The sequence below is a fragment of the Panthera onca genome, chromosome A1 (assembly GCF_046562875.1).
Source record: "Panthera onca isolate mPanOnc1 chromosome A1, mPanOnc1 haplotype 2, whole genome shotgun sequence".
NCBI classification, from domain to species: domain Eukaryota; kingdom Metazoa; phylum Chordata; class Mammalia; order Carnivora; family Felidae; genus Panthera; species Panthera onca.
The window spans coordinates 103,950,328-103,963,131 of NC_138339.1; the positions used below are offsets into that span (position 1 = coordinate 103,950,328).

The following is a 12,804-nucleotide window of genomic DNA, read 5'->3' on the forward strand; positions in this document are numbered from 1 at the left end:
CATGGGTTTCTGTTAAGTTTCTCAGGATCCACATAAGAGTGAAAACATGGTATCTGTCTTTCTCTGTATGACTTATTTCACTTAGCATCACACTCTCCAGTTACATCCACGTTGCTACAAAGAAAACATGAACAGACACTTCATGTTGCCATATTTCATTCTTTCTCATTGCCATATAGTACTCCATTGTGTATATAAACCACAATTTGTTTACCCATTCATCAGTTGATGGACATTTAGGCTCTTTCCATAATTTGGCTCTTGTTGAGAGTGCTGCTATAAACATTGGGGTACAAGTGCCCCTATGCATCAGTACTCCTGTATCCCTTGGGTAAATTCCTAGCTGTTCTATTGCTGGCCATAGGGTAGGTCTATTTTTAATTTTCTGAGGACCCTCCACACTGTTTTCCAGAGTGGCTGCACCAATTTGCATTCCCACCAACAGTGCAAGAGGGTTCCCGTTTCTCCACATCCTCGCCAGCATCTATAGTCTCCCGATTTGTTCATTTTGGCCACTCTGACTGGCATGAGGTGATATCTGAGTGTGGTTTTGATTTGTATTTCCCTGATAAGGAGCGACGTTGAGCATCTTTTCATGTGCCTGTTGGCCATCCGGATGTCTTCTTTAGAGAAGTGTCTGTTCATGTTTTCTGCCCATTTCTTCACTGGGTTATTTTTTTTTCAGGTGTGGAGTTTGGTGAGCTCTTTATAGATTTTGGATACTAGCCCTTTGTCCGCTATGTCATTTGCAAATATCTTTTCCCATTCTGTTGGTTGCCTTTTAGTTTTGTTGGTTGTTTCCTTTGCTGTGCAGAAGCTTTTTATCTTCATAAGGTCCCAGTAATTCATTTGAGCATTGTTCTTGAGAGGTCAGTCTAGAGCCAGCTCCTCCAGCCCTTTTAACAATAAGTCCCTGAATTCCCTCCTTTGAATCCTTTTCTGTTTAAACTAGCTACATTGGATTCTGTTGTTTGCAATAAAGTCTGGACCAATACAAGGGCCTACAGTAAGTTACTCTGTGGCTCATCTTTTGATTTTTTTTTTTTATTCACCTCAGTCATAATTTAAATTTCTCTGTTCATGTATTGTCTCTCTCCATTACAATATAAGATTTATGAGGATAGGGCTTTGTCTGTCTGGTTCACTGCTCTGTCCCCAGCACCTAGGACAGTTCTCATACTTGGGAGATGTTCCATAAAGGTTTGTTGCATGAATGAATGAGCCTTAACTTTTGTAAAGGTTACTTTGCACCATGCCCAGGCTATCTTAGCAGCAGGAGGTTTGCTCTGCAGCTACAGCCTTTCATTTGACTCACCATTTGTTTCTGGTCCAGCTCCAATTTAGCTCTTTTGACTCAGCAATGGAAACATGCACTCTCAATGATGATGACAGACTGGGTCCTTGAATTGTCTAAAAGCTCTACATCAGGAAGCTTCTGCTAAGTGGTGGCTCGCACAGCTATCGGCAGAGCATGGCTCAGCCAGAGTTCACTATCAATGGTGTCAGGGAATAGGGCAGAGAATGGACAAGGTGGGCTGGCCCAGCTTGGCCATCGCAGGTCCTTTTTGCCTGAAAGACTATTTCACAAACAAGTGCAAGTCTGGGCACTCCCCTTCTGAAAGACTGCCTAAGACCATCCTACCCATTCTGGCTGCTGCTCATCTCTTTCCCATAATCAAACGTGCTTTTTCTCTTTTGAAAAATGTTCACAAGTCCGCAGCATGCCCACACCAACTTAATACTCTATTTGTTCTTTCCAAGAGCCCTTCCTTTCTCTTTGTCTATTTCCAAATGAGGCAATGTCCGGAAATGCTTATAGTCTCTTTGCTTTGTTTTTAACAAACTGAGAAGTTAGATTCTTCACGTAAAATGTTGAATAATAGTGTATTTGCCTATAATCTTCTATCCCTCATTCAGTTTTTTTATTCTAGTGCTAGGTACATAATGGGTACTCAATAAATGTTTGAAGAGTGATTGAATGCAACATGTCAAATTTATCAAACAAACAAACAAAACCAAGAATGATTGAATGAGTGAATCATCTTGGTTTGGTGCTTTTTAAAAGCTGGCAAAAGGTTAATATATGCAGAGAAGGCTTAGTATATGAGAAAAGAATCCCACATATGACTCTGATTCTATTCAAATGTGTTCCTGCAGTTCAGCGGGATTTCATTAACATTTTCTCCACATCATGCCTACTGAATATCACTGCAAGGTTCAGTTGACAAGTGCCATTCACAAGACACATCCCTGAACCTGAGAGGGTATCCTGCCATGTGGGGCTTCCTTTTCTCAGTCCTGACACAAGAACGGCGGCAAATGGCAAATGTTCTTTTTTAGGAATCGTATACAGAATGATGTGCTTCTTCAAGGTCAGGGCAAGCACCCACTTTACTTTGCATTCATGAGCAAGAATGCCGGTGACAGGTAACCTTCAGAGAGGGAGGCTGTCATTGGCAGGAGGGTGAAGGCTGGGAATTGAATCCTCCTCAAAAAGTCACATCTGCTGGCTGGCACGAGAAGGGACTCATGTCAGGGCAGGAGACTAACTGGCAGCGGAGGGCTGGTGGTTACTGATTAAGCTGGGCAAGGCATTTTAAGAGCAACGAGCACTCCCTGAGTTGAGATTAGGCAGGCTCTCGCAGGCTCTCACAGCCGGGAGGGGAGCGGTGAGTGGGTGGGTGGAAAAGGGTGAGGTCAGGAGAAGGACAGGGAGTGGGTATGCCCTTGCCTTGGTTGGAGGGAGAAGTCTCACAGCAGTGGGCAGGCCCTATGTTCTGTCTCCCAAGTTGCCAGAGACAGGTAGTATCTATCTCTAGGGCAGAAATTCCTGCCCTTGAGATTGAGACACTTCATGGGGTTGCCAGCTCTCTCAAAGGGCGACGTGAAATTCTCAAACCCAAATGGTTTCTACATCTCTTGACTAATAAGTGTGTTACACAGCTACCTTGAGTACCTTTTGAAAGCTGGGTATTTCCACTCTCAAAGTGCCTGGGAAGAGTTGCTGTGGTTGCTACTATTTTCACTTATTTACTCTCTAACAAGCCTTACGTTATATGGTTGGCAGATAGGATATAACTATTAAGTTGTTAAATTGTTAAATTTATATCATTAAATATGATATAACAATTTTAAATTGTTAAATCTCCTCACAACCTGAGGAGATAGGTGCATTTATCCCCATTCTATACGTTGAGTGCCTGAGGCTCAGAGAGGCTGAACAACTTGTCCCATGTCACAGAGCTGCAAGGTGACAGAATGAAAGCAATCCTGTCCCTGTCTAGGGGAACGAGTCCCCAGATAATGGTTCTTTGCCAACTGCAGGAGATTTTATTAGATATTTGGCCCAAAGGCATGTTATTTGCTATAGCTGGGAACTAACTGTACATTATTGTTCTGGTGTCCCTCAAACAGTTTATTAACTACAGAGCAAATGAAGTTTTCTCCAGGCTCAAGTGAATGAAGCAAAACGTGGCCTAAACTTAGGATGGGCACCTAGCACAGGAGTGGGCGGCTGGTTTGTGAAATGTGAGTGGAGGAGAGCCAAAAGTTGCTGTGTCTCTCTCTCTTTCTTCCCCTCTCCCCTACCAACCTACCCTGTGGCCTGAAGTACCCCCCAACCCCGCCCCCCAAACAGAACCATTCACTTCAATGAAAGTTCTCACAGCCTCTATAAAAATGTTGGTTTGTTCCCTCTGAGGCCAGATGCATTTATAATAATTTGTTTTTGATAATAATATGGATGCATCACCTGTATATATTGGTTTCTCTCATTGGATCATCTCAGCACACTGCAAGGCAACTGTCTCCTCTTGGCACGGATTAGTTTATCAGAGTAGACAGCCCTGAGCAAAGCCCTCAGGGAATGGAGGAGAGGACGTAAGTTTTGATGCTAAGACAGATTATCAAGAGAAGTTGTCAGAAAAGGTCAAGAGCTTTAGACCCTGTTCCTTGAGGGTGCACCCTGATAGAAGCTAAAGCAGCCAGATGCAGCATGAAGGTTTGGTATCCCAGGAAGTAAAAGGGAAACCATGGGAAGCTGTGAAGCTAAAATGTGAGGAATATTTTTTCATAGACAACTTTGAATCCTTAGACTTTTTTTTAATTTTATTATTTTTTAGGTAAGATTTATCAAGGTAACACTTGACAGTTATATTTTATTAGAGAAGTAAACCATATGTTTAACTGTTTCGCCTTGGGAGTCCTACAAGGAGTTTAGAGGAGATTTGGGGAGAAAGAATGAGAAATGGGAAGAGGTGTCGTGAGATTGATGAACACATTTCTTACACCAGAGACAGGATAGGGCCATCTCATGTTGCCAACTTTTCCTCCCATGCTCTTTCCCTAGAAGATCAGAGATCCCAGATGGATTGGGGGAGACACTTACAGGGGCTTGGCCACAGCCTGAATTGTGCCAGCACACCCCCCTCCCCAGGAGATGGGCCCAGGCATGGTTGCCTGATGGGAAACCTGACCCTCCCTACTTCTCCCCACCTGGGGAACTCTGACCCTTTCCTCCATCTTTCCCCTGATCTTGTTCTGCTGCTAACGTTCAACCTAATCTTTACAACTCATTGGGAGCTTACTGTTCCCTTAGGAGTGTTGCTAATGAGGGCAGGGTGTCAAAGACATTACCTTCCAACCAGTCATGGGACCCTGCTGCTGATGTCTCCTCCCCGTGTTCTGGTAAAGGCAGTGCTGGCCCCTGGCAGATTTGTCAATTCGGCCAAGTCTGGTTTTCATTTTCTCTGCTCCTTCTGCTCCATTTCAAGCCAGCCAAGTGTCTAGTGCCCTCATCCCCTTCCTCCCACCCTGTCACTACCCCTTTATTCCATTTCATGTATGCCGGTCCTAGACCACCCCGTCTCCTTTCCTTTTTAGCTTGGTTCTTCAAAGTTACTTGACCTGGGTCTTGTTCTCTTTGTGGGTGATGTCAGGTTGTCCAGATACATGCACATTATCAACATAGTAGCCAATATATATGTTACTTCCTCCTGATCAGCAGGACCTTAAAACACTGCAGTATTGGCCTTTATCTGTATAAGAAAGCCTTCCAAGGAGTAACTCTAAGGAGAAACTCAAGAACTAATCCCAGCCAAAAGGGAAGACAATCAGTCACTGGTCCTCAGGGGCCCCTTCTGTGTCTGTGTGGGATGGGTCCTAGGATGGAGGTCTGGAAGTCTAGACTTCTAATTCTTTTAAAACTTCAAAACAGTCTTGGCAACTAGCTGTAAAGCTCCCTAGAGCCTGGAGGGTCTCCCTCTGCAAAGTAAGGGTTGATAGAGTGCGAGGGGTACTAAGTTACTGCAAAGTTCTCTGCAAACACAGAGCACGTGGAAAAGTCTTAATGAAAGATTTGGATGAAATTCCTCCAGAAGTGGGATGGAAGGTTGAGATGGGATCCTTGGCAGAATCCAGTGCTGAAGAGTGAACTTCTTGCAATGCATTAGGAAAAAAAAAAAAAAAAAAAAAAAAAAAGCACTAAATGAAGTATTTGTGGCCATTAGATTCTTTCTGCCCTAAAAAAAAAATACCCAAGTCTGGCAAGTTTGGGAGGTGATTGCTGCCAGCCATTGTCCAATCCTGTGATGCTGTCTTAAAGCATCCTATTGTGCTGTGCAGGTGTTTAGGCTGGAAGACTAGGGGTGAGACAGAGTTAAAACTGTGTGGAGTGTGCCTGCTTCCTGATGCTGGCCTGAATAAATCCTGACCAATTACTCGTCTTATTCCAGAAGCCACCTAGAATGGGATGTGGTAATATTTACAGGCAGGATAGAGTGTTCCAGGAGAAATTCAGTGATACCAAATTGCTCATGACAGCATCTTGACTTTTCTGTTTTCTCAGAGCTCAGAGTGTGAGTAACCTCACATCTGGCTGTGTCTTTGGTTTATATGGAAATGTACCTTTTTGAAGACCTGACACTCCCTCTCTACAGAGTTTTCACTTGGGCCCCATAGCCAGTTCTGTAAAGCCCAGAGTACAATCAGGCCTCATTCTAGGCAACTAGGTTCCAAGTCTTGACCAGGGCAAGTTTTGGCTTGAGACATAAACCATAAAATTTAAGAAAACCCTGAAGTGTTTTGCTTGGCATAAGATAAGCACAATTCACTTATTTTTTAGGCTTCTATTGAGATCTCATGTCCGTATGTCATGACAAAACAGAGCAAGAAAACATTGAGAAATTGACTAAATAGCTGTCTGTCCTCTTATTTTCTTGATTGTGTGACTCCGTGGGACCCTGCTGTGGGTTCTGTGTCTGTACATCACGCACAGCAAGAAGCAGAGGCAAGGCCAGCTGGCTAGGCTTCTTCTCTCTAACTGCCTGTGGTCATGTTTCCTTAAGCAGCTGTTTTGGGGGAAACTATTAATGCTAAGTTCCTTGCATGGAGATGGAAACGGAGAGGAATCAGCACCATCCATCATCTATGGGATAGACTGCTTGTGCCAGGGAGGCAATGCTACACTGGGAAAATCCGCTTCCCCTTGTTCTCAACAGTGACGATTCTGCCAGTTACCTATTTTTATTTCCTTTACCATTTTGGGGGTGCTCTGTTGGACCTACCAGTTTCTTTTGGGAGGAAATCTCTTTAGGATATTTACACATCTTTATGAGCTTTTTTTTTTTTTTTCTATCCGGAAAAGGTGGCTGGCTTAGGGCAGTCTTGACGGGAGAGCAGGAGGAGCAACCGTTGAAAGAAGAGGGGAGATAGTGAAGTTAAAGTTTCGGTGATAAAATTGGATTGGGAGAGAGGCCACTGATGGATAAGGTAAGAGTGAATATTCAAAACCAGAATGTCTGGATCTGTGAATCAGGATGGTGCTCTCGAGTCTTTTTTTAGAGACACTACCACCCCAGTGCTGGTTACAACATGGGCCCTTGATAGTGACTGATTCACCGGTAACATCCGTTCTGCACTGAGCCAAGCCCCAAACTTCTGCTCCTGTTTTTTGTTTCTTTTCATGTTATTCATGTTCATGCTCAAAAAAGCCTAGAAGAATGGGAGATGAGACATCATCACTTGCACATCTTTTGGAAATAATGATTTTTCTAATGAAGTCAAGAGTATTAACCCCGCCCCCCCACCTCCCTATTCCCACAGCTTAATAGTTTAATAATTAATGAAGAACTCTTCTGGTGGGTGGGGAAGAAGCCATGCAGGTGAGAGGAGTAGAAATTCTGGTCTCTTTCATGGAGGGTGAATGGCACATTCATGGAGGGGAAGGTCTTGTCAAACTCTGTCCCATGGAGACCAGTGTTTACAAGCCTGATGAAAGTCAGGCACACTGTTCTGGGATGGATGAAAGAATAGAAGAGAGGTCTTAGCTAAAAAGTCACAGATTTACATGCTTCCTTGGCCATAGTTAGTCCCTCTGCTGCACTTCTGCCCATGGAGAGAAGCAAGCTTACAGTAAAAGCTTTGGCAGAAATAAGTGTTCAACTGTGGGGTTTATCTTAATATACAGGGTCTTGGTTTTTTCTTTCAGTTTTTTAATTGCAAAGGTAGTTTAGCGCTGACATTAATGAACATTTTGAAAAACTAGGAATATTATTGATAGTGCCTTCTATGTTCTTTTTAGTACTTTTATGTGTTTTCCAGAGTCTTTATAACTGATCACGTAAACTTTAAAAAGACTGCAAAAATGGATCACTTAAAACCCTCAGGCTACTGCATCCGTTCCCATTTTGAGGTATTCTCTCTTTCAGTGTTTGTTAATTTTATGTGATTTTGGCATGCTGTAAAAAGTAATTTATTGAGATGGAACATAAAATCAAGTGTTTTAAAGTGAACAGTTTAGGGATACCGGGGTGGCTCAGTCGGTTAAGTGTCTGGCTCTTGATTTCGGCTCGGGTCATGATTACAGAGTTGTGAGATCAAGCCCCGTGTTGGAATCCATGCTGGATGTGACATTTGCTTAAGATTCTCTCCCTCTGCCCCTCCCTGACTTTTTGCATTTGTGCACACTATTCCTCTCAAGAAAATAAAAAGTAAGTCAATCAATCAAGAAATAAAATGAACAGTTCAGTAGCATTTGGTACTCTTACAGTGTTGTACATCTCTCTAACTCCAAACATTTCCACCTCATTTTAATTTAAATGAGATGATAATCTGTATTATTGGGTAAAACTTCTACCTGTTAAGCAGTTTTTCTGCATTTCTCTGCATTTTGCCTTTCCCACAGCCCCTGACAACAACTTGCCCACATTTTGTCTCTCTGGGTTTATCTATTCTGAATATTTTGTATAAGTGGAGTTACGTTATGCGACCTTCTTTCACTTAGCGTACTGTTTTTAGAGTTTCATTCATGCTGCAGCCCATGTCCATACTTTTTTCCTTTTTATGGTTGAATAATAGTCCATTGTATTGGATATACCACAATTGGTTAATCTTTTCATCTATTGATGAGTATTTGGGCAACTTGCACATTTTAGCTCTGGTGAATATGTATCTACGTGCTCTTGTTATCTGTTTTTAATGGGGGGGGTATATATTTAGGTTATACTGGTATTAACATAATTGCTGGGTTATATGGTGAGTTTATGTGTCATGTTTTGGGGAACTGCTAAACTATTTTGCACAGTGACTGAACCATTGTGCCTTGTGTGCCTTGTGTGTGTGAACGCACAGCGTTCAATTTCTCTGTATCCTCGCCAACACTTTTAATTTCCTTTTGACCTACTCTTAACCGTTGTGAGCCTGTAATTTTATGCAACTGATTATTAAGTTTTAAAGCTTATATTAACCTCTAGCATCTGTGTGTGTTGGTGCACTTGACATTATCTGGGTTGCCAGTTCAGAAAAAAATTGTTTCATTATCTCACTTTTTTCTCAGATCCTATAATTCATCCCTGTGACTTTACATCTGATAATTTTTGAGCACAGGGTTATTGTTGGAGCAAATTCTCTTGCATCGCTCTGCATTAGACATGTTGGCCCCTGCCCTGTTTTCTTGGTTACATGAGCTTTTTGAAGCATGATATTCAAAGCAGAGCTCTGTCCTGAAAGCCAAGTCGTGGTGCTCACATTTGGCTTCTGTCAAAGCTCTGTTGAACATAGGAATAATGTATGACCCAGCAGATGGAACAAGATGGGCGATGGCTTGCAATGTGTACTTTTCTTCAGCCTCACCCACATTCCCACATTTCAGCTTCACCCCTGGCACAAGGGTGAGGAGAAATGAGACTGTCCAGTTAGGCCAATAGAGTTTGGGGGACCAGAGGGAGGGGCAATGATGGCCTTGTATCTACAGGAATGGACAGGATGAAAGGCAAGAATCATTTCCTTAACCTGTATTTGCCTGTTCTGACTCAACTGGTGAATTAAACAATCAGGGGAAAAAAGACAGAAGGTGAAGTTTAGGGTTTCTCAACCTTGGGACCATTGACATTTTGTGCTGGATAGTTCTGTCTTGTGGGAAGGCAGTCTTGTGCATTGTAGGATGTTTAGTAAACCTCCCTGGCCTCTACCCACTGGATGCCAGCAGCACTCTCCACACCCCCCCCCCCCCCATCCAGACGTTGCCAAATGTCTCTGGGGGCACAAATATTCCCAGGCAAGAACTACTGGGCAAAGTGAATATTAATTTTTTAATTTATCAACTGACATTATCAGTGGGTTATTATTTGAAAGCTAGTATTTATTGAGACCCCACTCTGGGCCACATTCTATGCTCAGCATTTTCATTCATTTATTCCTCAGCAAGTACGTGAGCATCTATCCTAGAACTGAATCTATTATATGGACTAAACACTGGCAAAAATCCTGCCTCCATGGAACTTCCATTCTAGTGCAGAGACAGGCATCCTGGACTAACCACACAAACATACATCAGAAATGTGACAAGTGACACAGAAGGCAAGGCCTTGGAGGACTGTGACCAGAGCACTTTTCTGGGTGTCCCTGTACACCAAGCTTTGTGCTGAGACCATCACATGTATGAACTCCTGTGGCCCTTACAACAACGTAGGTGGTAGTCGCTGGTACTCATGCCTGTTTGGCAGGAAGAAAGTGACTCTTAGGTGGGCAAAGTTGCACAGATGGTAAGGGGCAGAGGTGGGGTTTTGAGCCAGATGCTTTGTCTTCAGAGCCCGAGCTTCTAACCACCACCCAAGTTAAGGCAAGGTGAGAGCTGCAGAAGGGATAGACTGGATGCAGAAGGAGAGGCAAAGTGCTTTATGGCAGAAGACACAGCAAAGGAGAGAGAAAAGAGGACTGAAAAAAGACCCCGTGGGACTGGAGTGGGGAGAAAAAAGTTCTGGTGGTGTCAGTGGTGGGGACAGACATGCTGTTGCCGCCTGGCAGGGCACTTAAAGAGATTCCTCATCACCCAAAAAGCCATGGGGGGGGGGGGCTTTTGGGGGTTTTAGGTAGGGAGGGGACACTCTTGGGTTTGCAATCACCACCATGTTTAATATTCACAACCACCCAATGAGGAAAGAAGGAAAGCCTTTTCACCGATGAAATGGAACTCGGGGAGCCGAATGCTCGGTGAAGGTCATAAAATGGAACTCAGGGAGCCAAATGCTCGGTGAAGGTCATAAAATGAAAAAGTGGCAGAGCTGCCTTACATTCCGCTTGTCCCATTCTAAACCCATGCTTGTAACCACCACGCCACGCAGCACTGTCCCGCCCGGGGGCCATGGAGCACAGCCGGGTCACTGCGCACACCTCCCTCGTGATTGCCTGGGAGTTGCGTCTGAGGTCTGGAAATTCTGTCTCCGTGCCTTTTGATCACGGTGTGTGAATGCTGACACGAGTCCATGCATCTCAACAGTCCTTTTATCACTTTTGAATTTTCTAGTTTCTGTTTATTGTCTTTCGCTACAATTCACCCTTTCACCCTGCCCCCCCCCCCCCCCCCCCCCCACCCCCAGCCCTGCAGTTTTGCCCTGGGACACTATCCATGTGGCCTCTGATAAGAATCACTCCATTCAGAGGAGCTGGCAGGTAGATGTCCTATTTGCTCAAACATGCGTGAAGGTCTCTACTCCCCACATCGCATGTCCGTGGCTCCTGGAACTCTTTGGCTGGCCTTCTTCTGTTCTTTTGGAGATAGTGCGTTTCCCCCTCCAGGTAAACTTCCAACCAGTGTTCATTTAAATAGTAATTTGCAGTTGCCCAATCTCTCCTTTGACATTACCACACTGTGTGGGGGGTTAGGCTGAGCGAGCCTCCTTGCTTCTTTGCATCGCATATTTTGGCAGCCCCGGAGACTTGCCGCCGAGCCGAATCCTTGCCTTTTCACCATCTCGACGGCTCTGCAGTGCTCACCAAAACGAAATGAGCCCCTTCATCTTCCACACGGATAATTAAACTTCAAGCACTGTTTATCTCAGTCCCCAAATCCTCAGAATGCAGCAGCAAATTAATTTTAAATCTATATCTGCTTTAAATAGTAATTGTTTAATCAACAGGCTTGATGTTTAATTATATTCTTTGTTCGTACTCCCCGCAGGCTTGAATAGACCACATAATTCCTGGGTTGCTTTCATTTCTGTAATTAGATCATGTGACAGACCCGTACTATATTACGGTTACTGTGGTTCCTTCTCTCCCACCACCCTCTAAATGCTAAAATGGTTTCTCATGAATACTTAGATTATAACAGCTCAGCCTAACACGGAGATGTGAGTGTTTTGCTTAAATCCTTTACTCTTCTTTTTCCTAATAGTTTGCTTGGGAGCACGCGATTTTTACTGGTGGCTGCTGCATTGTGCTGACTGTATCCTTTCCAAGTTGAGCTCCCGTTTTCCTGGAAGAAAACCCTTCCTGACCACACAGAAACACACTGTATGGACACCTTGAAGTCAATTTTATCCTTAGAGAAATGATATTTAAGGTTCAAATTGAATAGAAAATAGTACACTGGGCTTTTTTTTTTTTTTTTTCCCCCTGACCATCTGGGGCTTCATGGAGAAAGAGGGAGTAATTTTCCATATTAGAAAGAGTCGTTTTGTCTCCAAGAATTTATTTTACTTGTCTGGATTCATCCCATAAAAATGAGAGCTGGACGTTGGATAATCAGGTCAACATTGAAGTCTATTCTCTAATTGGAATTTGTTTGTCCCACACAATATGCCTGATTTTCTATGGGTCTGTGCTAGAAATATGATTGTTCAGCCAATCTGGTTCTTTTAACTTCTTTTATCATTCATATTCTCCATCTCATTATCATTTATTTGGCTTTTATTTCCCAGAGTTCTTGCAGTTCTTAATTTTTTTCCCCCTCATTTTTATTAGGGAGGTATGCAAAATTTGGCAAGGCTAGCAAGTATAGCCTAATCAATGGTATATAAATCGGGGGAAGTGCTTGGAAGTTGGAGAGAACATCATTTTGTTGTTGTTGTTTATTTAAAAAACTATAGGGTGTTGACAGTTAAAGCTCAAAATAACAAGGCTCTTTTCCTCCATCGTATTTCAAAATTACATCGAAGTTTGTACTGTCACTCCTCAATCTTCTTCAGCTTTATTCATTTCTTATTTTCATTCCTACCCCTGGAATAGCTGTGTTTGTGATTACTTTCTTTTACCTATATGTATACATTTTTCAGGCAGTATCTCATTTTGTTATTTCGACCCAGTTATGCATTTTTATGAGTTTCACCACCATATCCTGCCCATATTTCTGTAACTGCCAGCTTTTTTTTTTTTGGATCATTTCACCATCCTTTTGGGTATTTGCAGCATTTCCCAATTATATCTGTGGAATTAATTTCTGCATTTGTTATTCACCTTTCTAGAGCATCCATGCCAATGCTAAATTAAATGTGACATGCTCATAGATACCACTACTTTCACAGATTA

At 43.1% G+C, this 12,804-nt stretch overlaps 1 long non-coding RNA gene across 1 annotated transcript in view; it reads left to right on the forward strand.

Annotated features, from left to right (window-relative positions):
* The first annotated feature begins 6,649 nt into the window (after nt 1-6,649).
* Nucleotides 6,650-12,804, forward strand: part of LOC132681311 (uncharacterized) — a 102,956-nt gene continuing 96,801 nt past the window's right edge. Inside the window, exon 1 of the long non-coding RNA XR_013554102.1 lies at nt 6,650-6,768. This is a non-coding gene — a long non-coding RNA (uncharacterized LOC132681311). The remainder of the gene's footprint in view (nt 6,769-12,804) is intronic.